Source organism: Ornithorhynchus anatinus, chromosome X5, assembly GCF_004115215.2.
Source record: "Ornithorhynchus anatinus isolate Pmale09 chromosome X5, mOrnAna1.pri.v4, whole genome shotgun sequence".
In the NCBI taxonomy this organism is placed as follows: Eukaryota; Metazoa; Chordata; class Mammalia; order Monotremata; family Ornithorhynchidae; genus Ornithorhynchus; species Ornithorhynchus anatinus.
Genome location: NC_041753.1, coordinates 29,253,939 through 29,281,589, shown reverse-complemented (window position 1 = coordinate 29,281,589; position 27,651 = coordinate 29,253,939). Strand labels below are relative to the sequence as shown.

General features: G+C 42.5%; 1 non-coding gene across 1 annotated transcript; it reads right to left on the bottom strand.

Annotated features, from left to right (window-relative positions):
• Positions 1-10,641: 10,641 nt before the first annotated feature.
• Positions 10,642-10,779, bottom strand: LOC114808424. Its single transcript, XR_003756272.1, has one exon. It is a non-coding gene; the product is annotated as a small nucleolar RNA SNORA7 (small nucleolar RNA).
• Positions 10,780-27,651: the final 16,872 nt, after the last annotated feature.

Genomic DNA, 27,651 nt, shown 5'->3' with positions numbered 1-27,651 from the left:
CAAGTAATATAAATCTGTGATGGCTTTTCATTCCATGTTGCCAATGAAGAGTTTTCATTTTTGTAGGGTTTTCCTGATGCAGGCTAATGCATAACTTCAGTTTTCTTCCAACTTTAGTGCCTGTCTGACTCTGCAAAGTGGTTCACAATCATTGGCAGTCTTCTTGGATGTTTGCCTCTAGGGTATGGTCATCTGTACATAGCAACGCTTGAATAATTCTCTGTTGAAATGCTAATTCTGCTTACATCCTGTTTAGATGAAAGACTTTTCCAAAAGATGGGACATAAATTATAATGCCAGGGTCCTGGTCCCTTGTTGTATCCTAGGGCGTGGTTGCAGGGAATGAATTGAACAGGGCTGGGTTTCTTATCTTTTACCCAGGGCTGGCTTCAGACCTTCACTGATGGAAATCGGAAGCAATCATCACATTTTTCCTCTTGCATTTCTTTTCTCCACACGATATCAGAGTGTTATGAGAGTCCCTAAAGACCATAAGGCCCAGTAGAGCGCTCATGTGACTGCGAGGCAGGAAGATCTGGATTTTAGTCCCAGCTCTGCCACACTGGTCTACTATGTGACCTTGTTCAAGTTCTTAACTACTCTAGGCCTCAGTTTCCACATCTCTCAGATGGGAATAAGGTTCTGGCTCTCCTTCCCTCTTAGACTGTGAGTTCCTTGTGGGAAGGGGACTGTTTCCAATCTGATTAACTGGTCTTTAGCAGAGTGCTTTGTCACAGAGTAAGGGTTTCATAAATACCAGAATGATTTCACCAAAGTTGATACATAAATCTCCTGAAAAGCTGTTCTCCCTGCTTTCATTCGTGGAACTTTCCCAAAACTTGGAAGATGGGTTTTTGTTTGCCATATGGAATGCTAGACTAAACTATATGGCCTTGTTTTCATATGGTCTTTAGTGGGTAGCTAATAGCAGTGATAAAAACATAAGAAGTTCGCTTTCAGACAGCTTCCTTCCAACTACAAAGCAGCCTTACATGAGCTGCAGATCATCTGGTTACTGTGACTCTGCTTTCCTTTCTCTATTCTCACTAGTCTAAGACCTATCAAATGTCAAAGGGCTCGTGGTGAGGGGGAAGGAGGTTAGGGGTGAACTTCAGCAGGGGCAGTGAAAGAAATCCAGCCCTGGAGATGTTGTGGAGAGGAGTGGCAGGAAGGTCAGGTTGGAACTGCCGGGCTCCCCGCAGTTTCCTCGAATGTCTTCCTCCTTGGGCCCACTGTCGCTCCTGAAACATGCTTACTTGCTTTCCTCACCACCACAGTGATACCACCTGGGCCACAGGAATCATGGAGTAGTGGATAGAGCACCGGCCTGTGAGTCAGAAGGTCATCGGTTCCAATTCCAGCTCCGCCACTTGTCAGCTGTGTGATGTTGGGCCAGTCACTTTACTTCTCTGGGCCTCAGTTACCTCATCTGTAAAATGGGGATTGAGAGTGTGAGCCCCACGTGGGACAGGGACTGTGGCCAAACCGATTTGCCTGTATCCACCTCAGTGTTTAGTACAGTGCCTGGCACAGAGCACTTAACAAATACCATAATAATAATTATTATTATTAGGAATGTCTGGTAAGGAATCCACATCCCATAAGATCATTAAATAATCAAGAAAGGTAGCTTCCCAAGAAATCATTTTGAAAGATGTCCTTACAAAAATACATGGCCTAACTGCAAGAGCACGGACTTAGGATTCAGAGGATGTGGGTTCAAATCCTAGTTCCACCACTTGTCTGCTGTGGGACCTTGGGCAAGTCACTTAACTTCTCCGTAGCTCAGTTACCTCATCAGTAAAATGGGGATTAAGACTGTGAGTGCCGTATTGGACAACCTGATTACCTTGTATCCACCCCAGCGCTTAGGAACAGTGCTTGACACATAGTAAGCGCTTAACAAATACCATCATCATTATTATCATTATTATTATCAATTCCCCAGACAGCCTCCCCTCGGTTCCCTCTACTCCCACTCAGGAGCTTCTGAAAGTCAACAACCAGCCTTACTGTGTGAACAGAGTTTCCACTCTGGAATGTCTAGGCCTTCATCTTCTTTGCCCACCTCATGACTGGGTTTCAGATGATGCAACTAAGTATGTTGTCTCTCAGTGCTCTGCAGCAATAAAAAAGGAGGTAACATGAGTAGTGAAAACTCAGTGTCGCTGAGATACTGGGTTGAAACACTTTCCATTGTGGTAACTGTAATTAAACTAGAGAAGTATACAGAGCTAGCAATTGCGACTGACCTGCCTATTCAGGATCCTGTTGTTAACTTCTGGTAAATTATTTTCTATCCGTAAGCGAATGGAAGCTAAATACAATAGTGGCTGGAGAAAGGGAGAGGGGGCTGAGTGGAAGAGTGAAATATGCTTTCTGAGTAACCTATTATCATCTTTATTTCTATGAAATCCTCTAAATCTCTAAAATCATTCAGTGATCTGAACCCAACTGAAATCCCTCGAATGCTGCTGAAGCAGCCTGAATCAGACTGAGCCTTTTGAGCCTGAAGGAGAAGAAATCTTAAACTGGGTTTCCTGCTCAGGTCTTCTAGACATGGACCCGCTTCAGGCCCAAGTAGTTTTCGCCCACTCCTCTGGGCAGGCTCCAGGAGAGCAGCCTATAGCTCAGGATCAATCCAACAGTAGTATTTTTTTGAGCAATGACTGTATAGAGCCCTCTACCAAGCTCTTGCGAGAGTACAGTAAAGTGAGTAGAACCCATCCCTGCCCTTCGTCTGTCCAACAGGAAAGACAGAGACTAAAATAATAGTCCAATTGGGCAGACTGCAGGGTATTAAACCACTCAACAGTCTTTCCTTGTGTCCAGAGGCAGTAATGTTCCTGAACTGCCTCTCTCCCATGCTAGCCAAAGACTCAAAAGAAGCTTGCACCTGCAATTACAAATCTCTGGGGGAACTTCAACCCTCTCCACAACCACTATAACAATTAATTTAATCAGTTCGATTTAATTAAGCAATTGCTCAATTAGTACTAAATTGGCAGGTTTATAAAGGTGCAATGCATGTTAACATTGTCAAGCAAAAAAAATTCCAGAATGTATAAATTCAAAACTAGACTGCTGCCCAAGGGAACATTCCCTCTTACTCATCTTGAGTCCCTGCCAGTGTCCTTCAGGCAATAACGGTGTTGTTATGCACCATTTTCCTTTTATATTCAAGACCGCAACAGAAATCCTTTAAGGAGAGTGTCTGGAGCTTGCCACCGATCTCTCACCCATATCCTGCCTTTGGCCTGGAACACCCTCTCTCTTCATATTCAATAGATGATTACGCTCCCCACCTTCAAATCTTTCTGCAGGCTCAGTTCTTCCAAGAGGCCTTCCCTGGCTGAGAAGTTAAGTAACTTGCCCAAGGTCACACAGCACATGAGTACCAAGCTGGGATTAGAACCCATATCCTCTAACTCCTAAGCCCATGCTCTTGCCACTAGGCCCTGCTGTTTCTCAAAATCAGATAATCAGATCTCTGACAGAGTGTCTGACCAACATAGGACTTAGAGACTAAGGGGGAGATATTGAAGGTTTTTTGAAGAACAGAACAATGTTATAGAACTATTAGCTTGGCAGCGGAGTGAAGTATGGATGAAAGAAGGGAGAGATTAGAGCCGGGAGACCATTGAGGAGGCTGAATCAATAGTCCCACTTGGATAACACAAGCACCTGAACCAGGACGGTGGCTGTTCGGATTGAGAAGAGTAGTCTAGGCAGATGTAGAACCTTTATAGGTGACTAATAAGAATTTTCTTGGCTGGCAAGGTTTTAAACATGGGCAATTAAGAGGTTCCATGATGAAATAGCCCAAGGCAATCCTACCCTGACTCCTCAAGCCCAGCAAAGCATTTTCCAGGCCAACTGGACTCAGGTGCCACAAAATGTAGCAGTGGCCATGCCACCTTCCATTAGCCAGCTCACTAGCCAGATGGCTTGCACCTCAAAGAACCTGGGTGAATTGGAAAACTTTTGTTCTCCGTTTTGTTCTGCCTCAGTTTCACTTAGCGATGCAATGATGAAGGTGGAATCTGCCAGGTTGGTCTCCCTCTACTAATACTTATGCAATTCTGCCTTGAGTAATCAAGCAAACTTTGTGTATTTCCTTAGCACATTTGTCTTCCAAACCTTATTAGCTATATTAAACCTAATTTATCAAAATAAAGATAGGGACTGGATTGTGCCTGACCAGCCACTTTCTTACTGGTTTAAGAAAGTAGTGTACTTTCCCAAGCTCTTGGTAGAGTGCTCTGCACTGTGTCTCCACTGTGAGAAGCTAATACCTAACAGGACTCGGTTTCTCCTGAGTTTCAACATTCATTAGAGAGTGCCTATTAGATTTTCCCTTGCCCTTTTTTATTCCCCCCAAAATGTGAAATTTCTGAAATCTGAAACCCAAGCTCTTAATGATCCAGGTGTCTTTCATGGCCTATGAAGGAGAAGGGTTCCCTAGCAATGATAAAATGTGAAAACATTCTAGCTAACATATAGCCGAACATTCATATTGTGTCTTACCACCTGGGCACAAGGTCATAAAACCTGGAGTTGGTCTTTCAGTGTAATATCTTGAAAATGGTATCAGGTAAAATGGTAATTATGTATCAGCTGGTTATTAGGGCCCACATGTGTATGGTTTTAAAGCTCATGGACTGTCAAAAAAATTCATTTCCTGATATAATCCTCACCTTGCCCTCTCCAGTCTGTGGTTCCCAACAAGGCCGACAGTTGACACTTTATATAAACTCCTGGAAAAGTGCCAGCCCTGAGCGTGTATGACGCTAGTTACATCTCTGGCACAGCTACTGAACAACTTCCAAACATCTTCCCAGTTCTTCCCCAAGCCCAGACTGCCCCAAGCCCAGACCACCTGCAAGGATTCTGGGGTCTGGTTGGCCATTACTTGGAGCTTCAATGGTGGGAGAGGCAGAGCCCTGGGCAACTGAACTAGCCACTCCAGCCTATTTTCCTGGGCCGGTAGGAGTCCAGATTATATTTCCAGGCTTTCAGGGATTGTCCAGCTAAGCACACTCAGTATTTCAGGAGTGTTCTCTCAGAAGGGGTTTTAGTGAGCCAGTTGAACAGTATGCACTAAGAAAAGCATACAAATATACAGCCCGAAGAAGGAGGCATGGACCTGAGGAAAGAAAGAACATGCCATGTTCTTTGGGGCAGCTCCCCATTTTCCCCTTCCACTTACCTAATGAGGGCCATAGGATAAGCAGCATGGTCTAGTGGATAGAGCATAGGCCTGGGAGTCAGAAGGACCTGGGTTCTAGTCCCCGCTCCACCACTTGTCCACTGTGTGACCTTGGACAAGTCACTTCACTTCTCTGGATCTCAGTTACCATATCTTTAAAATAGGGATTAAGACTGTGAGCCCCATGTGGGACAGAGACTGTGTCCAACCTGATTAGCTTGTACCTACCCCCATGCTTAGAACAGAGCCTGGCACATAATACGAACTTAACAAATAATATGAAAAAACTTTTAAAAGGAGCCCAGCACTAGGGTTCATCGCTGCCGCTACCAGCAACTTCTCTACCCGATTTAGGCCTAAATCAGACCAGTGGGCAAATATCAAGAGTGAGGTAAAGGATGTTTTCTCTCTGTGCCCAGGGTATAGGCATTCCCTGGTTGAAAGTTAAATTTTAATTGGTAGTTATTTTTTGTTTTGTTTTGTTTTCCAGTGGATACCATAGAAAGAGTAGGGGAATGCAAATCAGGCTCTAGTCCTGGCTCCACCACTTGCCTGCTGGGTGAATTTGGGCAAGTCACTGATTTCTCTAGGCCTCAGTTTCCTGACCTGCAAAATGGGGGCATAATATCTCTTCCCCTTCCTCTTCGACTGGGAACCCCATGTGGGACAGGAACTGTGTCTGGTCTGTTTTATGGCGTATATACCTCAGCCCTTAGCACAGTGCTTGGCACATAGTAAGTGCTTAATAAATCCCAGCAATGTTATTATTTATATAGTTAATTACCATGTCTACTGTCTCTACTGTAGTGTACTTTCCCTAGCTCTTGGTAGAGTGCTCTGCACACAGTAACTTCTCAGTAGCATTGTTTGACTGAATGCTAACATTCATAACACTAGCTTTTGTATGCCTGTTCTTCCATCTGCCCACACTATTTCTTAATAATCATTGCTTTCTGTATTTCCCATTAGATTGTTAGCTTATTGAGAGCAGGGAATGTGTGGGCTAGTGTGTGTGCTAATTTCTTGCCTCTCATAATAATAATTATGGTATTTGTTAAGCGCTGACTATGTGCCAAGCACTGTTCTCTCCCAAGTCCCCAGTACAGTGTCTTGCACTCAATAAGCACTTAGCAAAAACTACTGATTGATTAATCCTTCACTGTGGTAGTAGTAGTAATAGTATTTATTAAGCACTTAGTGGGTGCAGAGCACTGTGCTAAGCACTGGGAAAGACTACACAGATGAGATTTAGACATGGACCCTACCCCTTAAGGGACTCACAATCTAACTGCTTAGGACAGGGGCAGCATGCCTGCAGCTAATTTCTAGCTCACCCAGGAAGTATTAATAATAATAGTAATTATGGGATTTGTTAAGCTCTCACGAAGCAGCATGGCTTAGTGGAAAGACCACGGGCTTGGGAGTCAGAGGATGTGGGTTCTAATCGCAGCATGGCACTTGTCTGCTGTGTGACCTTGGGCAAGCCACTTAACTTCTCTGTCCCTCAGTTACCTCATCTGTAAAATGAGGATGAAGACTGTGAGCCCCACGTGGGACAACCTGATTACCTTGTACCTACCCCAGTGCTTAGAACAGTGCTTGGCGCATAGTAAGCGCTTAACAAATACCATTGTTATTATTATTATTATTCCTGTATCTGATGCACTGGAAAGATCACATTCACTGTGCTACATCCTTGTCTGAAGCCACAGTGTGATTTTAGAGATGATTTGGTTGACATTATTCTTTAATAGCTAATCCAGGAGGACTCCAGCTAGTATCTTGCTGGTAATGGAGAACAGTGAAACTGTCGTTTCACTGACACTGTCCTCTCTTGGTTCTCCTCCTATCTCTCTGGCCACTCATTCTCAGTGTCTTTCGCAGGCTCCTCCTCTGCCTCCCACTCCTAAGTATGGGAGTCCCTCAAGGTTCAGTTCCGGGTCCTCTTCTGTTCTCCATCTACTCACTACATATTTGCTCCCCTGGCTTCAATTACCATCCTTATGCAGATAATTCCCAAATCTATCCCTCCAACCTCAACCTCTCTCTCCTGCAGTCTGTTTTCTCCTGACTTCAGAACATTCACTACTACTTCACTGTTCCACCGATGCCTCAAACCTAACATGTCCAAAACAGAACTCCTCATCTTCCCACCCACACCCTGTCCTCCACCTGTCTTCCCATCACTGTAGACAGTACCACCATCCTCCCTTTCTCATAAAATCACAACTTTGCCTAAACCAGTAACTTTGGCTAAACTCTTAACTTTGGCATTACCTTCTCCTCAGCTCTCAACCCACCTATGCAATCTGTCCTCAAATCCTGTTGGTTCTACCTCCGTAACATCACTAAAATCAGCCCTTTCCCCTCCCTCCAAACTGCTACTACACTGCTCCAAGCACTTAACATATCCCGCCTTGACTACTACATCAGCCTCCTTGCTGACCTCCTTGCCTCCCAACTCTCCCCACTGTCCCCCCTCCAGGCCATACTTCAGTCTGCTGTCTGAATCTTTTTTCTAAAAAAAGTTCAGTCCACATCTCCCCAGTCCTCAAGAACCTCCAGTGGTCTCCCATCCACCACCACATCAAACAGAAACTAATTACTATTAACTTTCAAGCACTCAATCAGTTTGCCCCCACTTATCTTACTGCACTGAAGTCCTACTACCACCCAGCCCTCACACTTTATTTCTCTAATGCCAATCTACTCACTGTACCTCGATGTTACCTACCTTGACACCAAACCCTTGCCCATGTCACCCCCTGGTCTGACACTCCTCCTCAGTATGCAACAGACCACCATTTTTCCCACCTTCAAAGCCTTATTAAAACTACATCTCCTCCAAGAGGCCGTTCCTGATTGTACCTTAATTTCCCTATTCCTTTTCCCTGCTGTGTTGCCCTTGCAATTGGATTTGTATTCTTTATGCAGTTGATAAAGTTATGCAGTTATGCAATTACCTCATCCTCAGCCCCACAACACTCATGTACATAATCTATAATTTATTTTAATGTCTTTCTCCCCCTTTAGACTGTAAGCTTATTGTGGGCAGGGAACATGTTTATCAACTCTGTTGTATTATACTCTCTCAGGGGCTTAGTACAGTGCTCTGCACACAGTAAGCACTCAAATAATACCACTGATGGTGTTGATCATGATGATAGGGCTAAAAGCGGTCAGCATTCTGCTACCATGGTACCACACTGACCAATATTCTGCTGGATAGAAGCAGCATGGCTCACTGGGAAGAGCACGGGCTTGGGAGTCAGAGGTCATGGGTTCTAATCCCGGTTCTGCCACTTGTCAGCTGTGTGACTTTGGACAAGTCACTTCATTTCTCTGGGCCTCAGTTACCTCATCTGTAAAATGGGGATGAAGACTGTGAGCCCCATGTGGGACAACCTGATTACCTTGTATCAACCTCAGTGGTTAGAACAGTGTTTGGCACATAGTAAGCGCTTAACAAATGCCATCATTATTGTTATTACCAATGATTCAGTGATAGGGAAATTGAAAACCAAATCAAAAAGAGCAACACATTCTTTGGGGGACTGTCAAACAGAGTCTTGCTGTAGCGTGATATTAGATTCCAGACCAAACTGAAGGGCAATAGAACCTCAGTGATGATGTCCAACGTTCTCTAAGGCTGTGAAACTTGGAGCGCATTCATTAATCTCACTGCAACACAACTGCACAGGGTGGGACATGTGAGGAGAATAGACGTAAGTTGGAGATCCAAACCAATGCTGTATTTCAAGATGAAATTGGGAAACCAAAACCAAAAAGGCCAGAGGAAACAATTTAAAGATATAGTACGACAACGTCTTAGACGGTGCTGCAGAGTTAATTGCTCCAGATAGACCAGTATCAAGCATTGCAGTCAGGAAAGGCGTGACTCCATTGGAGCAGGAGTTCCACCAGGATTCTGAAACAGGGAGTCAAAAGCAAAAACAACACCATTGCAAGTAACAATCTTGACAAGTATGAGCCTTTGTGTGTGCACAGTGCATCCAGGATTGTGGGCCTCATATTGACTTCACTGATGGTGAATTTCACTGACAGTGAAGTAGTCTTTGAATACAAAGGTCAGCGGGATATATAGTACATACAGAATTGTGTGTAGTAAACAATACACTCCACGTGTTTCCTCCCGAAGTATGTCATCACATTTCCCTATAATTAAATTTTTAACTGCCCTTGAATGAGAGGTATTTTTTATTCAATAATGGAGCTTATAGAAGTATACAATACCCACATTTGTCTCTGGACCACAGCAATTCTATGTTTTTTCATATTTTTATGAATTAAGGATGCATTGTTATTTCCAACCTAATGTTTTAATTACTTGTCTTTTGTGATTTCATGATAGATGCTTATTTTTTTTGAAATATACTGTTTTCCCTGATCATTCTGCCTGCTTTGTTTTATTCTGATTTCATTATGTATAGACACTTTGTATCTTTGTTCACAGCATTAATACTCCATCATGACATCTCACTGAGTCTCATAATATTATAGCAGTAAATCCATTTTCAGCAAAAACACATTTAGCAAGGATATATTTAGCATGGATTATACTGACATTCCACAATTAGGGTTCACTCTTTTCCTGAAAATGATAACCATGGGGGTAATGCTTGGAACAACATTGAAAATATGGGAGCTTTCAGTCTAAATTTCATTATCTATAACTGCTGGAGACAATTTTTTTTTTTGCTGCTCCACCTCTACCAGAAGTCTGGGATCTTGGGTAGAAGTGGTCACCTCACTTACTCTCCACCCTCCTCTGTGACCCATGACAATGACTTTCATTACACAGATGATAACGTATCATTGAATCTGCTACTGATGTTATACTAGTGGTACTTTTCCATGGCCCCAGTGGAACTTTGCCAAAGCCTCCTAGGTAAAACAGTTTCCTTACTAAGATTGGATGAAGGTAATCTGTTTGTTTAGTTTGATTTGGAGAACTTTTGGATTTCATCAGTATAAAACACTGTTAACTGTTATCATTTGTTATGGCCTGCAAGTGCTGTTCTACCTCTTTATTCTGGATCTATCAACAGTTTTTCCATCCCATCAGAAGGCCTCCGGTGGACAAGTGTACCCAAATAGGAATTTCAACAAACGATGGGTGTTTTTAAAGGGGAATGGATTCCCCTTCTGACCCTTGACTTTCTGAACATGGCAATTTAGAATCACAACCATTTCTTATGCTGTCAAGTCATCTCCATCCCATAGAGATTCCATGGATCCATCTCTCTCAGAATGCCCCACCTCCATCTGCAGTCATCCCGGCAGTGTATCCATAGAGTTTTCTGGGTAAAAATACAGAAATGGTTTACCACTTCCTCCTTCCATGCAGTAAACTCTAGTCTCTGCTTTCGACTCTCTCCCTTGCTGCTGCTGCCCAGCACAGGGGAGTATTGACTTGTAGCAGATTGCCTTCCACTTGCTAGCCACTGGCCAAGCTAGGGATGGAATGGATATGCCTCTGCTTGACTCTCCCTCCTGTAGTCAAGACTGGTAGAGTACTGGAAATTCTCCAGGTGCAACCCTGAGAGGGGCCAGAACCATTTAGGACTACAAATATTGATGAAATTTATGATACCCAAGAGGGCTTTGGCAGTCATATTGGGCATTTTCAGGATCATGACACTAAATCTAGCCCTGTGTAAAGTCCAAGTGAATCCTGACATTCATGAAGACATACTGGTGAAATATCATGTTTCCAGGCATTCTAGTCAGCCAAGGGACATTATGTTCAAGGGGAACAGTTTCATGGGAATTCAAAAGGTGTAATTCTGAATGACTACTTTATGAAGGGATAGTAGAAAAATGAACTGACTTTAATCCAAGGCCTTCACAGAAGCTGATTCTTCCATCATCACCATCATCAATAGTATTCATTCAGTGTCTGCTTGGTGAAGAGCATTGTATTAAGCCCTTGGGAGGGGATAAAAGAGTTAGTAAACATGAACCCTGACCTCAAAGATTGTACAATCTAGCTGGGGAGACAGGAAAACACAAAATAATTTGCAAACAGTGGGAGCAGGGAAAAGAAACAGAGATATAGATGAGAGTAGCCAGAATATGGAAAGATGAATAAATAAAAGAATAATTAAAAAGTGGAGTACCTGGCTTGCTATGAACATAAACACTAAGGATAAATATCTACATGTAGATATAGACATATATACAAAAATATACATACATATATACATATACAAATGCATAGGTATATATAGATGTAGATATGTAGATAGATGCATAGATAAATACATAGATACATGCATACATACATACAGAGCTAAAGGTTGTCAGGAAGACCTGATCTGGAGTGGTAGAGATTAATTAGGGTAGGCATCTAGGAAGGGTTGGGATTGTGGGAGGGCTTTGAAGTTGGGAAGAACTGCCATAGTTTGGCAGTTTTGAAGTGGGAGGGTGTTACAGGCAAGGAGATGGGAATAAGCTATTAGCTGTCAAACAGGAGAATTGAGAGCAAGAAACAATGGGAAGGTGATCTTTAGGCTAAGGGATAGTGGATGAAGAGAGCAGAAATGTAAGAAGGAGTTTGTGGAGAACCTTGATATCAATGGTTAGGAGCTTCTGTTTAATATAGAGAGAAATGGGGAGCCATTGGAGGTTTTTGAAGAGTGGAAAGACTTGTGTTAAATGATATTTTTAAAAGATCACTTAGAAAGCACAGAGTAGTAAGGAACGAAGAGGGGAGATGTTGGAAAGAGTGAGGCTGCCAGTGAAGGCTGAGACAGTACTCTGTAGGGGAGATGATAAGACTTTGAACCAGCAAGGTGGCAATTTGCACATAGAAGAAGGGGTGGATCCCTGCAATATTTTGAAGAATTAATAGGCAGGATTTAGCAATAGAGTGAATGTGAGAGATTAATTAAGTAGCAGAGTGGATAGAGCATGGGCCCGGGAGTCAGAAAGTCATGGGTTCTAATTCCGGTTCCACCACTTGTATGATGTGTGACCTTGGGCAAGTCACTTCACTTCTCTGTGCCTCAGTTACCTCATCTGGAAAATGAGAATCGAGGCTGTGAGCCACATATGAGACAGGGACTGTGTCCAACCCTATTTGCTTGTATCAACCCCAGTGCTTAGTACAGTGCATGGCACATAGTAAATGCTTAACAAATACCATAATTATTATTAGTAGTATTATTGAGCACCTTCTGAATGCAGAGCCACTGTACTACGCCTTTGGGAGAGCATAATATAAAAAGGTAATGAAGAGTCAAAGGTGGTACCAAGGTAGCTAGTTGTTGGCAGGGGGAAGACGGTGATACTGTCAACAGTGACAGGAAAGTGCAAGTGTAGAGTGGATTTATGATGGTTTCACTGTCCATGCTCTCTTCCCACAGAGAGTTCCCCAAATAAACTTTATTTATTAAGGTCTGCCTCCCCCTCTAGACTGTGAGCTCACTGTGGGCAGGGAAAATGCCTACCAACTCTGTTATATCATAGTCTCCCAAGCACTTAGTAGAGTGTTCTGCACACAATGTGTTCAATAACTACAACAGATTGATTGATTTTAAACCCATGGCATAAAGTACTTACCTCCCCCTTTACCCCACCCTGCTTCTCTCTCTGTCATCTGATTGTCCTCTCTAGATTACCATAAATTGTCATGTTTTCCAGACTTTCTTTCCTAATCTCATCCTGAGAACCCTCTGTTCCCATCATTAGCTCCACTTCCTGCTTTCCAAACCTCTATCCTCACACTTGCTATCCTGCACACCTTGTTGAGTATATGGCCTAATTTTATTTTATCTAGGAGCAACACCTTTGCTGCATATACTCTATCCCCTTACTCTATCCACCCTCCAAAAGCTCAAACCCAACCAAAAGACTATCTCTGTCTCAGAGTCCACTGTTTCAGCTGGGAAACATTCAAATGCTGTGCATGCATGGGGAAAAGTGAATGCCAGCTTGAAAGAGTCTTTTTGACTCTGACAATATCTCTCACATCAGCCAGTTAACCATGGTAGGAATGATACTACCTCTGTTGCAATGAACCAAGGCAGATAAGGCATTTTTACAGTGAGTTTCTTTCTTGTGTATGCTTCCTCACTGGCCTAGAAGTATGTTTGATTGGCAACTGCTAAAGTAAGGGTACAATATCCTGAACTGCCTCTTTACCTCAGGGCCAGCCTTACTGGGCTCTGGGAATTCCTGAGGTCCCTCGGAATGGCTGGGAGGTGGAAGATTCTGAAATAATGTGTCGATCAGGAGGACATGCTGTCATCAAGAATCCCGGATTTGAGCTCAGAGGTGGAACTAGTTGTAAGTAACTTGTAATCACACATTTTGTCTGCCTAGTGCAATCCATTAATGTCAGCATGGCACCTAATGATAGGTTTGCTCTGGACACAATCGACTTGCAGAGAAAATCTTTTGATTTCTAATGAAAATTCTTTCCCAGAAATGTGACTGCCCTCTGCAGACAAGACCAATATTTCAGCCCCGCCTTCCTTGTCTTAAGGACACAGATAATGACACCATTAACCTTCCTCACCAGGTCTGCTAAGCAAGATTGCTGGGAAAAGATAGCAAGGCCTTCAGCAGATGTAAAGTACCTACAAATATTCTCACTTTTCTGATTCTTCCTTCTAGATGAAAACTGTCCCAGAGAGGTTAAAACACATATTTGAATAAATGGCCACTCTTCCCGTTCCTCTACCCAGAGAAATGTGACTAAGCTCTTGGCTGAGGACATAATTCTAAGTACAAGGTGATTGGCAACACAATTCCCGAAGAAAGGATAAATATACACTAGGTGTAATATTTGAATTTCAACTTCCAGCTGGAGAATTCACTTTGGTTTTTGGATTCTTCTGATAATCATAAATGCCACATGCTCTTATATGTTCAAGGGAAATCATATCTAAATAAAATTTATTTTTCACACAGGTATCTTAAAATGCAATTTCAAATTGGATTATTTACAACAGGGATTACCCATGCAGAAAAAATTGGAGTCTTTGGTTGATACAAATGGCAGACTTTTAGATTTGGGGCTAATATTTCTCTAATGAAACCACTAGACAGTTTATCAGAGAACTGCCAATGAAAGAATGACTATGGGTTGACTAGTTAACTGTTGCAAGAAATAAATCACTTTTTCTCCCAATCTCAACACAGGTAATACTTGATATACTGTTTCCCCATGCAGGGGATTTTTAGTTACCTGCATCTGTCCTGCAGCAAATATATTCAGAGTTCCACTACTCCAGATTCCCATGAAAATCTAAAAAAAACCTTCTAAAATCCTTGGAAAGATTTGTAAGATCCTGGGGGTTGGGGTGGGGATCTGCTCCTTTTTGAATGGCTCTAGTAACCCTACCCCATTCTTAACCAAGCCTAACCCCATACAAACCTCTCAGCCATGCTGACTGAGAATATCAGACCCATTTGCAAAAAGTAACAAGGATACCTAGGTGAAATAAAATGTAAGAGGAGAAATATGAAATATGATTGTTACTAATTTCCTTCAATGAAGAACCATAAAATATGCAGTGTTTCATCACAGTGCCTATTTCCTTCATTTTATGCAAAAAGTAAGCTATCCTGCTGAAATAGCTTGTTAGGTTTGCCTATCTGAACACTTGTTTCTTTCCAACTTTTATTATGTAATCAATCAGTAAATCAGTGGTGTGCACTGAGTGCTTATTGTGCTCAGATCACTGTACTAAGTGCTTGGGAAAGTACAATACAATAGAATTGGAAGACATAATCCCTGCCGACAGGAGCTTACAGTCACCATGGGAGTTTACAGTCTACAGCACTTACACAGAGCAATGGTGTGTCCCTTTACCTGGTGGTATGGCAGTGGAGAAAATTTAGGACATTCAGGGACTCTGTAGAGCTGATGCAGTAGCTGGGAAATGATTCAACAAATGGAATGAGTGGCTTCCCCAGTGTTAAGTGACAAACTCCCAGTGCTATTTGAAGTAAGGGAAAACAGAAGAATCTAGTAGTCAGCACTCTCTAGAGGGGTTAGCTGCCAGTTTATGGCTTTCCCAGACTCATGTAGCCCTTCTTTTCCTGACACCTGCTTGGTCCATTTCTTGGCTCAATAGTAAGTCCATCAGGAAGTGAGCAGGAAAGGAGAGAATAGGTCTCACAAATACTTTCCCTTTAAATGTTTCTTAATAGCCATTTTGGGGTTTTCTGGGAAAAGACAGTCTGGAAAGATGTAGAGATGATTCTCTAAAATAATGAGTATGAGGAATTAGCTGCAGATTCATTTGTTGGCCTTTAGTGTAGCTGTGAAACCACTAAAAAGGAATCATTCCCTTTATTTTCCTTTGAAGAGGTTCATTGTGTTTTCCAAATTGGAACACAGATGGAATTCAATCACTCAATCAGTAGTATTTATTGAGCACTTGCTCTGTGCTGAGCCCTGTACTAAGCATTTGGGTGAGTACTTATCTGCTGTGTGACCTTGGACAAGTCACTTAACTCCTCTGGGCCTCAGTTCCCTCACTGCAAAATGGAGATCCAATACTATTTGGAATGTGAGCCCCATGTGGGACCTGATAATCTTAAATATACCCCAGTGCTTAGTATAGTGCTTGGCACATTGTAAGCACTCAACAGATATCACAATTAGTGTAAATTCTTTCTCAATCCTTCTCTCTGATTGGCTTGGCTAAATCTTTTTACTTCCCTCAAGAAGGGGCACCATGTCTTTCTCCTCCCTCTCCTAAGTGTGGGGGCCATGGAACTGGTCATCACATTATTATGTCAGCCTCCTTACTGACCTCCCTCCATCCAGTCTCTTCCCTCTCCAGTCCATGCTTCATTCTGCTCCCAGGATTATTTTTCTAAAATGTCTGCACATTTTTCCCCATTCCTCTAAAACTGCCAATAACTACCCATTTCTCTTCACATTGAGGAGAGACTCCTGACACTTGGCCTTATGGCACTCATTTACTCATTCATTCATTCAACTGTATTTATTAAGTGCTTACTGGGTGCAGAGCACTCTAATAAGTGCTTGGGAAAGTACAATATAATAATAAACAGTGACAATCCCTGCCCACAATGAGCTCACAGTATGGGGTCGGGGGGAGACAGAAGTCAATACCAATAAACAGACATCAATACAAATAATAAAAATACAGATATGTACAAAATTACGGATATACACATAAGTACTTTGGGGCTTGGAGAGGAGGGAAGGGCAAAGGGAGCAAGTCAGGGTGACGCAGAAGGGAGTGGGAGATGAGGAAAAGTGGGACTGAGTCTGGGAAGGCCTCTTGGAGGACATGTGCCCTCAGTAAGGCTTTGAATCAACTCCCTCCCTCTTAGTTATCCAAAATCTTCTTCCACTACATTAAAACTAGCACACACCACTTTTCTCAAACAAATCTACTCCCTGTGCCTCATTACTGTCTCTAATAATTGGGGTATTTACTAAGTACTTACTAGGTCTCAAGCACTGAACTAAGCATTGGGGTAGATAACAAGAAAATCAGGTCAGTTACAATCCCTGTCCCAGTTGGGGATCACAGTCTGAGTAGGATGGGGACCAGGTATTTAATTCCTATTTTACAGATATAGATGCTGAAGTACAGAAAAGTTAGGTGACTTGCTCAAGAACACACAGCAGGCAAGTGGCAGAATCAGGATTAGAACCCAGGTCCTCTGATTACCAGGCCCTTGCTCTTTCCACTAAGCCACACCATCTTCTGACTCCTTGCTCACACCCTTTGTCCAGCCTGGAACACCCTCCCCCTTCACATCTGCCAGAACATAGATCTCCCCATCTTCATAATAATTATAGTAATGATAATTGTGGTATTTGTTAAGTGCTTACTACATGCCAAGCATTGTTCTAAGAGCTGGAATAGATGTAAGATAAGCAGGTTGGATATAGTTTCATGTGCCACATGGGACAAACTGTCTAAGGAGGAGGGAAACCTTCACTGTACTCTCCCAAGTGCTTAGTACAGTGTTCTGCACAGAGTAGGAGGCCTATAATTGCTATTGATTGATTGATTGATTGAAATGACCCCCCCCCCAGGGCACAGGATGCAGTATGGCCTAGTGGGAAGAGGGAATTGGGAATCAGAGGACTTTGTCTCTAATCCCATCCCCACCACTTACCTGCTGTGTGATCTTGGACAAGTCACTTAATATCTCTTTGCTTCAGTTCCCTCAACTGCAAAATGGGGATTCAATACCTGTGCCTCTTACTACTTAGAATGTTGAACCCCGTGTGGGACCTGATTATCTTTCTCACAAGTGAAAAAAGGAAAATAAAGAAAAGCAAAGGAGAGAGAAGAAAAGGAAAGAAATGAGGAGACAGACCATTATGGATTACAGAAATGAGAGGGAACAAAAATATTGAGTAAAAGTAGGTTCTGGGAATTATGAATGTGAATTATGAAAGTAAGTGCTACTGAAGACAGTGCAACCTAGAGGCCCTCTCTGGCTAAAGTTCCCCTGTGCAATCTTTCCAGATCACATGAGTGCTCCCTGATTCCACTGAATTATCCTAAATATATTTGTTTCTTTTTATCTGTGCTACTCTTAACGAAGAGAGGAAACATGACCTAGTAGAAAGAGCACAGAACTGGGAGGTAGGAGAAATCCCAGCTCTGCTACTGACCTGATGTGTGACCTGGGGCAAGTCACTCAATCTCTCTGTGCCTCAAAAATTCTCACCCCAACTCCTAAGTTATGAGTTCCATATGGGCCAAGGACTGTTTCCAATCTGATTATCTGCCTCTGTCCTAGTTTTTAGTATAGTGCTTTGGTGCATAGGAAGGGAATTAATTCACTGAATTGTATTTATTGAGCGCTTACTGTGTGCAGAACACTGTACTAAGCGCTTGATGCGTAATGAATAACATTACTATTACTATTATTTTCAAATTCACAGTTCCGTCAGCAAATCAAAATCTCTCTAATAAAGTACACCTGGGGGGTGGCTGGACACAACGATGGAACTAATTGTGTCCTGTTGATTAGCAAGGATTTGGTAGACATCATTTTTAGGGAGGTGGAGGCAGGAAGGATATTATGCTCTAGCCTACTTAATTATAGCCCCATTCATTGTATTCATTTAATAATAATAATAATGATGGTATTTGTTAAGTGCTTACTATGTGCCAAGCACTGTTCTAAGCGCTGGGGTAAATACAAAGTAATCAGCTTGTGCCACGTGGGGCTGACAGTCTTAATCCCCGTTTTACAGATGAGGTAACTGAGGCACAAAGAAGTTAAGTGACTTGCCTAAAATCACACAGCTGATAAATTGGGGAGCCGGATTAGAACCCACGGCCTCTGACTCCCAAGCCCGTGCTCTGTCCACAAAGCCATGCTGCTTCCCTAAGCATTAGCTTTTTTTGTCTCGATGATTTGAAACCCTCTAGAAGGCTGGACGTTCAACTTTGTAAGCTTCATTTTGCCGGAATTCAGTATCTTTGGGATAGAAATGGAAAAGCAAAAGAGAGTCTGACACACTCTGTATTATCTACCTTGTCTAGCTTCCTTTCATTTTTGATTTCCAGGGAAAGAGGCTCTGGAGAGCATTGGTACTTCAAAGAAAGATTGGGCAGTAAATATCATTATGGAAACAATGGAATAATTGCATAGGGAGGCATGCTTGTGCTCCATAGAAATACCATGGCAGTTGACAATTACCAGTTCGTTATGACATTTACCACAAGGAAAGAATTACCTGAGCCCAGGCTAAATGCAGGGAAATATAATGTGGTTTTTTTTCTTTTGGTGGGATTTGGGGAGGGGGAGGAAGGGAAAGTGACATGAACTCCATTGTAAACTGTATATCGTTTTGAGGGAGCTGTTTCAAAATGGGAAAAATGGGTTCACATTTAATGCTGACAATATTTTGTGATTCTGCCTTCTTAAAAGTTGAAGGAAAAATAAATTCTGTGATTGAGTGAGCTTGCACACAGCTTATTGAGTGAGCATATAGTTGAATCCTGTATTTCTGCACATTCCTGGAAGTTGCAGCTTAATCCCGGGTGCTTTAGTCAAAGGTTAAAAGATGGCTAGGGTTTCTTAGAAGGCACTGGGGCTGGTTTCTCTTTGGCAACTTTAAAATAGGTGGAAAGTTGATGGACTAAATCAAGTAAGATTTTCATTAAATAAAAGAAATGAACATTTCTGTTTATTTTAGAGATGTGGAAAAAAGGATCATGTCTTCCAAGGTGATATTTGCAACCCACAAGATTCAACAGAGCAGTAGGTCCCTGTTTATAAAGCAATCCATGGTGTTTGTGTCTATATTATTTGCATACATTACTGGTTTCTTCCCTCAGGTTCTCATACTCATTTTCTGTACTCCTCTTACCAGTCCCACTATTTGTAATTAATTTGTCTGCCTGTCTCCCCTATTAGGGTATAAGCTCCTTAAAGGCAGGAACTGTGTCCTTCATATTTACTATGCTCTCTCAGGCACTTAGTGGAGTGGTCTACTCACAGCAGGCACTCAATAAATACTATATGGGACTATGGGGACTGCATTTCCCCAATCCTTAGGAAACTGGAGCCATCTGAGAGAAAATGGGTCTGACAAATATGAGCCTTGCAAGAACTCAGTCAATCTTGAGGCAGGCAGGAGTTTTGAAATCCAAGAATAGATTCAAGGCACACATGTATTGTTTTCCATCTTTCAATTCTGTCCCTCTGTCTTCATTTCTTTCTGCCTCTCTCTTTCCTTCTCTGCCTGCTCCACGTGACAGTCCTATGTGAGCATTCATGCATTTAGTCATATTTATTGAGCACTTACTGTGTGTACAGCACTGTACTAAGTGCTTGGGAGAGTGCAATACAACAATATATGGATACATTCCCTGTCCACAATGAGCTTACAGTCTAGAGGGGGGAAACAGACATTAATAATTAATTAATTAATTAATTATAGATAGGTACATAAATGCTATGGGGCTGGGAGGGACCTCAGAGCAATAAAGTTTGTAAATTCATTGTAACTTCAGAGCAGTTGGGGAGAATTTTAAGAATTGTTAATTTGGCTGAGAAGCTCTGCAGTATGCTGTGGTTTTGGTTAAAATGCTGCTAAGTGACCCATTGAGACTAGGATCCTGGAGAGGGGACTTAAACTCTCCGGGTAGCAAGCCTACTGCTGAGGTTTTTAATTGCTGGGACTTGAATTTAGCTTCTCTCTGTTTCATTCTCTGAATTAAAATAGAATTTCCCTGTCTGTGAAGACCCAATATTTTTATTTTAATCTGGCTCTACTATCAATGGTGGACCTCCTGTATGCATAACATGGCATATGGAATTTGCTATCATTTGTGGTGGTGCAGACTTTGCTGGTTCCCATGTTTTATCACTCATGCAGACTCACTTTATGTGTAATTGATCTCTGTCTTGCTGTGCAGTTTAGGTTGTTTACCTCTTGTTTGTTCCTCAGTAAGCAGGAAAACAGGAAAATGGACAGAACAGTATAAGAAAGCATTCTCCTCCTAAAATCCCTTCATATCATCAGTGGCCTTATAATGTCACCCTTAGCCCTCCCTTCCTCAGCCTCAGGGGTCATAGACATTCCATTACCAGGGCAAAGTTATTTTGTTTAGCCAAGTAAGTGCCCAAACCCACTTCTTACTTTGCTTCCTCTGTATCTGCCAGGTAACTAACTCCCCCAGAGTTTACTAACTGTCTCCATAGGGCCTGATAGGGAAAAAGCCAAAAATCCCAGAATGGATATGCAGACAGAACAAACTGCATTTGGATCCTGGCTATCAGGGAGACATGTAGGATGCAGACATACTCAAACCCAGATTTTGCAGCAGCACATGTTAATGCTGGTTGCACTATATCTCTGGACTTCACTTTCAGTGAGCCCATTACACCATTTCATGGTCCATAGGTGATTGTGAGAGGTTAAACAGCTGGGTGACATCTCCATCTTGATACCACCCTCTTGGTGCCATCTCCCTTAAGAACTTGCTGATTTTCTGGAGCCAGTTTTTGAAATCCCAGTCTATTATTTGTACTGGAAGTAGCAATGATCAGGGAGTTGGAGCAGCTTCTGAATGAGGAAAGACTGAAAGACTCCAAGTCCTTCAGACTACAAACAATAAAGCTGAGAGGTGACATGAGGGGACATTTCAAGACCATGAACTTTTCTTCTCTTTCTCCATCTCTACATTGATCCTTGGGGACTTCAATATCCACGTAGATGTTCCTGACGACCCTTCCACTGCCTACTTTCTATCACTCTTCAACTCCACTGACCTTCTACTCCACCCCAGCTCACCCACTCACCAATTTGGACACACTTTTGCTCTCATCATCTCTAGTCACTGGACAATCTCTACCCTCACCAACTCTGAAAGCCCTCTATCTGGCCACAACCTCCTCAAGGGCCTTCTCCATCACACACCTCCACTCTGCAAATCTGTTCTGTTCCCCCACAGAGACCACTGATCTTTTGACCCAATCCAGTCTTCTCAAATCATCATGCCCCATTGTACCCCATACCCAAACTAACCTCCCTTGATGACCAAATTGACGCCCTCAACACGACTCTCTCTACTGAACCCAACTCTCTTGCTTCTCTTTTCCTTAGTCATTCATTCATTTATTCATTCATTCAGTAGTATTTATTGAGCACTTACTATGTGCAGAGCACTGTACTAAATCTTGGAATGTACTATTCGGCAACAGATAGAGACAATCCCTGCCCATTGATGGGTTTACAGTCTAATTGGGGGAGACGGACAAAAACAAGACAACTTAATCACTATAAATAGAATCAAGGGGATGTACACCTTATTAACAAAATAAATAAGGTAATGAAAATATATACAAATGAGCACAGTGCTGAGAGGAGGGGAAGGGAGCGGGGGAGGAGGAGAGGGAAAGGGGGGAAAGGGAGCTTAGCTGAGGGGAGGTGAAGGGGGAGCAGAGAGGGAGCAGAGGGAGCAGAGGGAAAAGGGGAAGCTCAGTCTGGGACAGCCTCTTGGAGGAGGTGAGCTCTCAGTAGTCGGTCTTGTACCCCTAACCCACAGCTCTGGATTACCTCAACAGTTCACTTCTTTTACTCCTGCGCATGAGCCCCAGCGCACTGCTGGTGGAAATGTAGACATCAGACCAACCTTGTCCACTTCATGTTCATCCTTTCATGCTTTAACTCTGCCCTCCTCTCTTTCTGGCAAAATTATTTCTCTGTTGTGATTGACACACATGTTCATTGTCCTTGCCAGATATTCCAGGCATTTAACGCCCTCCTCAACACCCCCTTTCTTCCTATCTTCCCCATCTCTTGCCTCTAATGACCTGGCTACCTACTTTATTGAGAAAATTGAAACTATCAGGCATGATCTCCCTATAATTTCCCCTGGTGTCCAAGTCAGTGTCCTTGCGTTTCTTCCCATAAAAAGATATCCATAAAATATTCCTAGAGGGAAAGGGAAGGATGTAGAGAAACATATTAGAAATGATCCATTGATATACACTGCTTACCATGATGAAAGATGCCCAGTAAGACAACAATCACACAGTTCCTCCAAGTGCCCTGGTGCCACTGATGGAGACAGTATCTCATGCTGGATGTAATAATTGGGGTGGTATTTAATAACGTTGGTATTTGTTAAGCGCTTACTATGTGCAGAGCACTGTTCTAAGCGCTGGGGTAAACACAGGGGAATCAGGTTGTCCCACGTGGGGCTCACAGTCTTAATCCCCATTTTACAGATGAGGGAACTGAGGCACAGAGAAGTTAAGTGACTTGCCCACAGTCACACAGCTGACAAGTGGCAGAGCTGGGATTCAAACTCATGAGCCCTGACTCCAAAGCCCGTGCTCTATGACTAGTGTGTACCAAGTACTGTGTTAAGCACTAAGGTAAATGCGGGATAGTAAGATTGGACAATTCGATATACTACTGGTCTGACCCAGGAATGGCTGTTCTTAGTTCTTTATGTTTGAATCACCCCCCAAAATCCCTATGAAGGAACCGGCTATATATACCATTGAACTGTTAACAATGAGGCAAGACTGAGATGCCTTTAATTTATATAGCATGTCAAAAAAAATCTTTCCAAAATGCTTCCCATAATTTATCTCTTTTTGTCTTTACAAAACATTCCCAGTAAGGAGGGGAAGATGGACATTATTTTTGTATTTTATAAGTGGGGAAACTGAGACCCAACAGATATGTAATCTCTGGATTGGAGAGCTGGAACTAGAACCCATGTCTCCTGACTCTAAGACATGTGAGCATTTTTTCCACTAGGTAAGAATAATAATAATAATAATGATAATATTTGTTAAATTATGTCAAGCACTGTTCTATGTGCTGGGATAGATACAAGATAATCAGGTTGGACACAGTCCCTGTCCCACAGTGGGCTCACAGTTAAATAAAAGGTAGAACAGCTTTTAGTCCTCATTTTACAGTTAAGAAAACTTAGGCACTGAGGTTCCTGGATATTCCACTGACACCTCAAACTAAACATGTCCGAAACAGAACTTCTCATCTTCCCACCCAAATCCTGTCTTCCCTGATTTTCCCATAACTGTAGACTATGTCACTATTCTCCCTATCTCACAAGGTTGTAAACTTGGCATTGTCCTCAACTCATCAATCTCTTACAACCCATATATTCAATCTGTCACCAAATCCTGTAGGTTCTACCTTCAAAACATCTTTTCTCTCCATCCACACTGCTACAATACTGAGCCAAGTGAGAATTTGATTAAGTAGGTTGAATGAGAGAGATGAGTCAAAGTTAAAAGCTTGTGAGATAGGGAGGCTAGTGACACTGTGTACAGTGATAGGAAAGTGAGAGGGAGGACAGAGTATGATTGTGAAGATGAGTTCTGTTTTGGACATATGAAGCTTGAGGTGTCGGCAGGACATCCAAGTAGAGATGGCAGGAGGAAATATGAGACTGCAGAGAAGAGAGGTTGGAACTAGAAAGAAGAGAGCAGTTTAACAGCTAAAGTGCCACCATTAAATTCTTCTTCCCACCCCTGGACCAATGCTATGCATGTAGTGGCTTCCCCACCCTGGCTCTGAGCTGGACTCTGGGACCCTCTAAATGTCCACAGAGGGAGGCGGTAGCATGGCAGTGACAAATTGTTGGTCTAGAGAATGGGGAGAGGGAGAGTTTAAAGAGCAGAAATTCTACGGTTAAACATTTCTCCTTTCATTGCCCTGGGCTGATGCTGATACCACCGAGGCCTTACACCGTAGGAGGCTCTTTCCATCCTGGTGAGTGGTGTTCCAGAGTTGTTGCTGGGGGAGGTGGCATGCTTGGAGTAAGGGGATGTTGCGGCCTCCTCCTCCCTGCCAATTACCCTTGGCAGTCACCCTTTGCCAGAAAAGGTGCAGGGTTGAGGGCAATTCTTCAATTAGCCCTTTGGTTGGGCAGACCATCCAAGTATTGGCTGTTTTACTAAATGCTTCTGCTCAAGCAGACACTACTGCTTCCCATTTATGAAAAGTCAGTTTAGCAAAGGGCCTAATTACAGGAAGCAGCCAGGGGGAGGGCTTCACTTGGCACACCTAATAGATTGCAGCATTCACTCATTCAGTCATATTTGTTAAGCACTTACTGTGTGCAGTAAATTGTACTAAGCGCTTGGGAAAGTACAATACAACAATAAACCGTGACATTCCTGCCATAGTCTAGCGCAGTCCTGGGGGGTGGAGAGCTTAATTACATGCGACCCTCAGGGTGCTAAAACACAGAAAGAGGCTATGGAGGATGGTTGTGGAGTTCATATCACTATCTTTTAAAAAAGAATAAGCACTGTCTATCTTGTATGGTTTCAGTGTCTCCTGCCTGAAGGTGGAGGACTGGATATGAGAAGGCTTCCAACTCTTAATCCTTTTGCTTTGAGGTTTCAACTGTGGGTAATTGGAGCTGTGGTTTAGTGGCTAATTGCCATAGAACCTGGGAATGGGAAATTCACATCCCAGAAAACTTTTTCAATTCAGTAATACAAATGAATTAATGAATCATAGGTAATGGCATCCCCCTGCTCCCAAGCCCCCGCAAAGATTGACCAGCCATTTGTTCTTAAATTGGTGAATTGAAGAGACCTCAGGTGTGGTAGGTTTCAAAAGGTTGTAAAACCTCTATGGATGTAAACCTCTTTCGCCCCCACTCCAGGGATGACCTGAATTTCCGGGAGGACTGTGTGGGAAAGGGACTGTGCTTCTATCAAATGATCTTGTCTCTACACCAGTGCTTGGAAGCCATTAATAAATACCATCATTATGTAGACATGTAGCAGTAGTTTGAACTCTCTGCCAAAAGTTTGATATTCCACCCATTAGCTCATGCTGAATTCTGACCCAGGGTTATGACATTCCTGTGATGATTATAATACTGCCGTCATTTGAACAGCTCAGTTTTGGATATCTGTAGGAAAGCAAATGGCTGCAAAAGTGATACTTTACACTGTCCAGTCCTATAGCTAGGAGGCTTCACTGTGCATACCGAATGAAGTAAAATAATGCTTATTCATCTGGACCAACATTTTTGGATATTGTCTCTATTGAGGTCAAAGCATGATAAAGTCCTAATGAGCATAAAGCATTCCTTAGGGTGTCTATAAGGGAGACAGTCTGCATTGCATTACATGAAATGTGCCTTTTGTTAAAATGATTCTATCGTCATTAATAGTAATAGTGTTTTATATTCATTGGTCGGTATGAGATTCCACATTTGCTTTACCAGTCTGCCCTTGGAAAATGCTTTTCAGATCCACAACTAAAAACATGAGCTCTGAGCAGATTTGATCATTTCATCCAACTTTGGACACCAGAAACACTATTTAGGTGTTTCCTGCTGCCATGCATCATGTCAGTTCTTCCTCTCTGTCCCGTTTCCCCAAGGACGGTCTCTTTGCCAGCATCCAGAAGCATCTATTTCTAGTTCTGTTATCAAGAGGCATGGTTCTCAGCTGGGACCCTCCCAAACCATTTTGCTGATGAAATGACCCTCAAAAGCCGGAAAGATGAATCATTTCCATGCGGGATACTGGCAATCATGCTGGGTTTTATGTCGCCGCTGCTCTACACTCCCAAGCAGCCTGGTCAATACCTTGAATGAGAAAACAAAGGAGAAAAATTCTGACTTCAGAACACAGAAAGGCAGAAAATGTGCAAATATTGCAGCAGAGTCCTGGTGACCCATTGTTTTGGAACAAATGAAATTGAGAAGTGTTTGACTAGAGAAACAGTGGAACTAAGAAGGTAGATAAAAAACAATTGCTTCCCAAACTGGTTTGAAAAAGAGCCTGTTTTTAATAAACAGAAAGGGAAACCATGGTCTTAAACTCAATTTCTTTTCAGAGGGGTGAAAACCTTAACTACCCAATAACCCTGATGAGAACTGCAGTAGGAAAGAAGCCATTTCTTTAGAGTTCTGCTTTAAAAATCTAACTTTGCTTCAAGCAAAGTTCACTCTATTAAGAATGTAGGTTTCTCTGCTTCTGTCCAGACAGCCACCTTCTAATGTTCACTAGACATTAATGGCAACACTCCCAGCCCTTAGTGTTTGCTTCAAATAAATGATCAGTTTAATTTTAGATCTTTGCTATTTTCCACCTTTTTCTTCCACTTCCTGGATGAAACCTAAGGCAGAAACTAATAGAGGAGAAAGTCAAGTAGGCAGACAAAATAAACTACTTCAAAATAAAAGCACAAAATACCAGTCAGATCCCTGACATTTATAGGACTTTTGCATATGTTTTAATATTTTTCAGGTTTGACAGACCCATAGTCCAAGTCTCCCCTTTCAATATGGAGAAAACAAAAGATGCAATTATTAGAGCAACCTGCCTGAGGAACCTAGGGAATTAATGAAAAGACATATATTTACCTAAATCATTTAGGTAATTGTCTTGATTTTCCACTTTGCTAACACTGTGTTGTTTCTTGCAACTCTCACCTCCCCTTTTCAGGGGGTCTTAATGTTCCTCCTGGTTAGGAAGTAAGTAAGAGAAACAGTGTGGTATAGTGGATAGAGCTTGGGCCTGGGAGTCAGAAGGTCATAGGTTCTAGTCCTGGCTCTGCCATTTGTCTGCTGTGTGACCTTAGGCAAGTCACTTCACTTCTCTGTGCCTTATTTACCTCATCTGTAATATGAGGACTGAGTCTGTGAGCCCCATGTGGGACAGGGAATGTGTCCAACCCGATTTGTTTGTATCCACCCCAGCTCTTAGTACAGTGCCTGGAACATAGTAAACCTGTAACAAATACCATAATTAAATTAATTAAATTAAGAGCCTACAGATCTGTCACTATTTTCTAGAGTTAGGTTTCTGTCTACTGGAGACAAGGGCTGGATACAGGAGGTTGGTAGACACCAGAATCAAGAGAAAGGGAAAGAGTAGTGTTGGATTTCGATGGACAATAGAGACCACAGTTGGGTTCTACAGGGAGACCAAGCAATCACTTA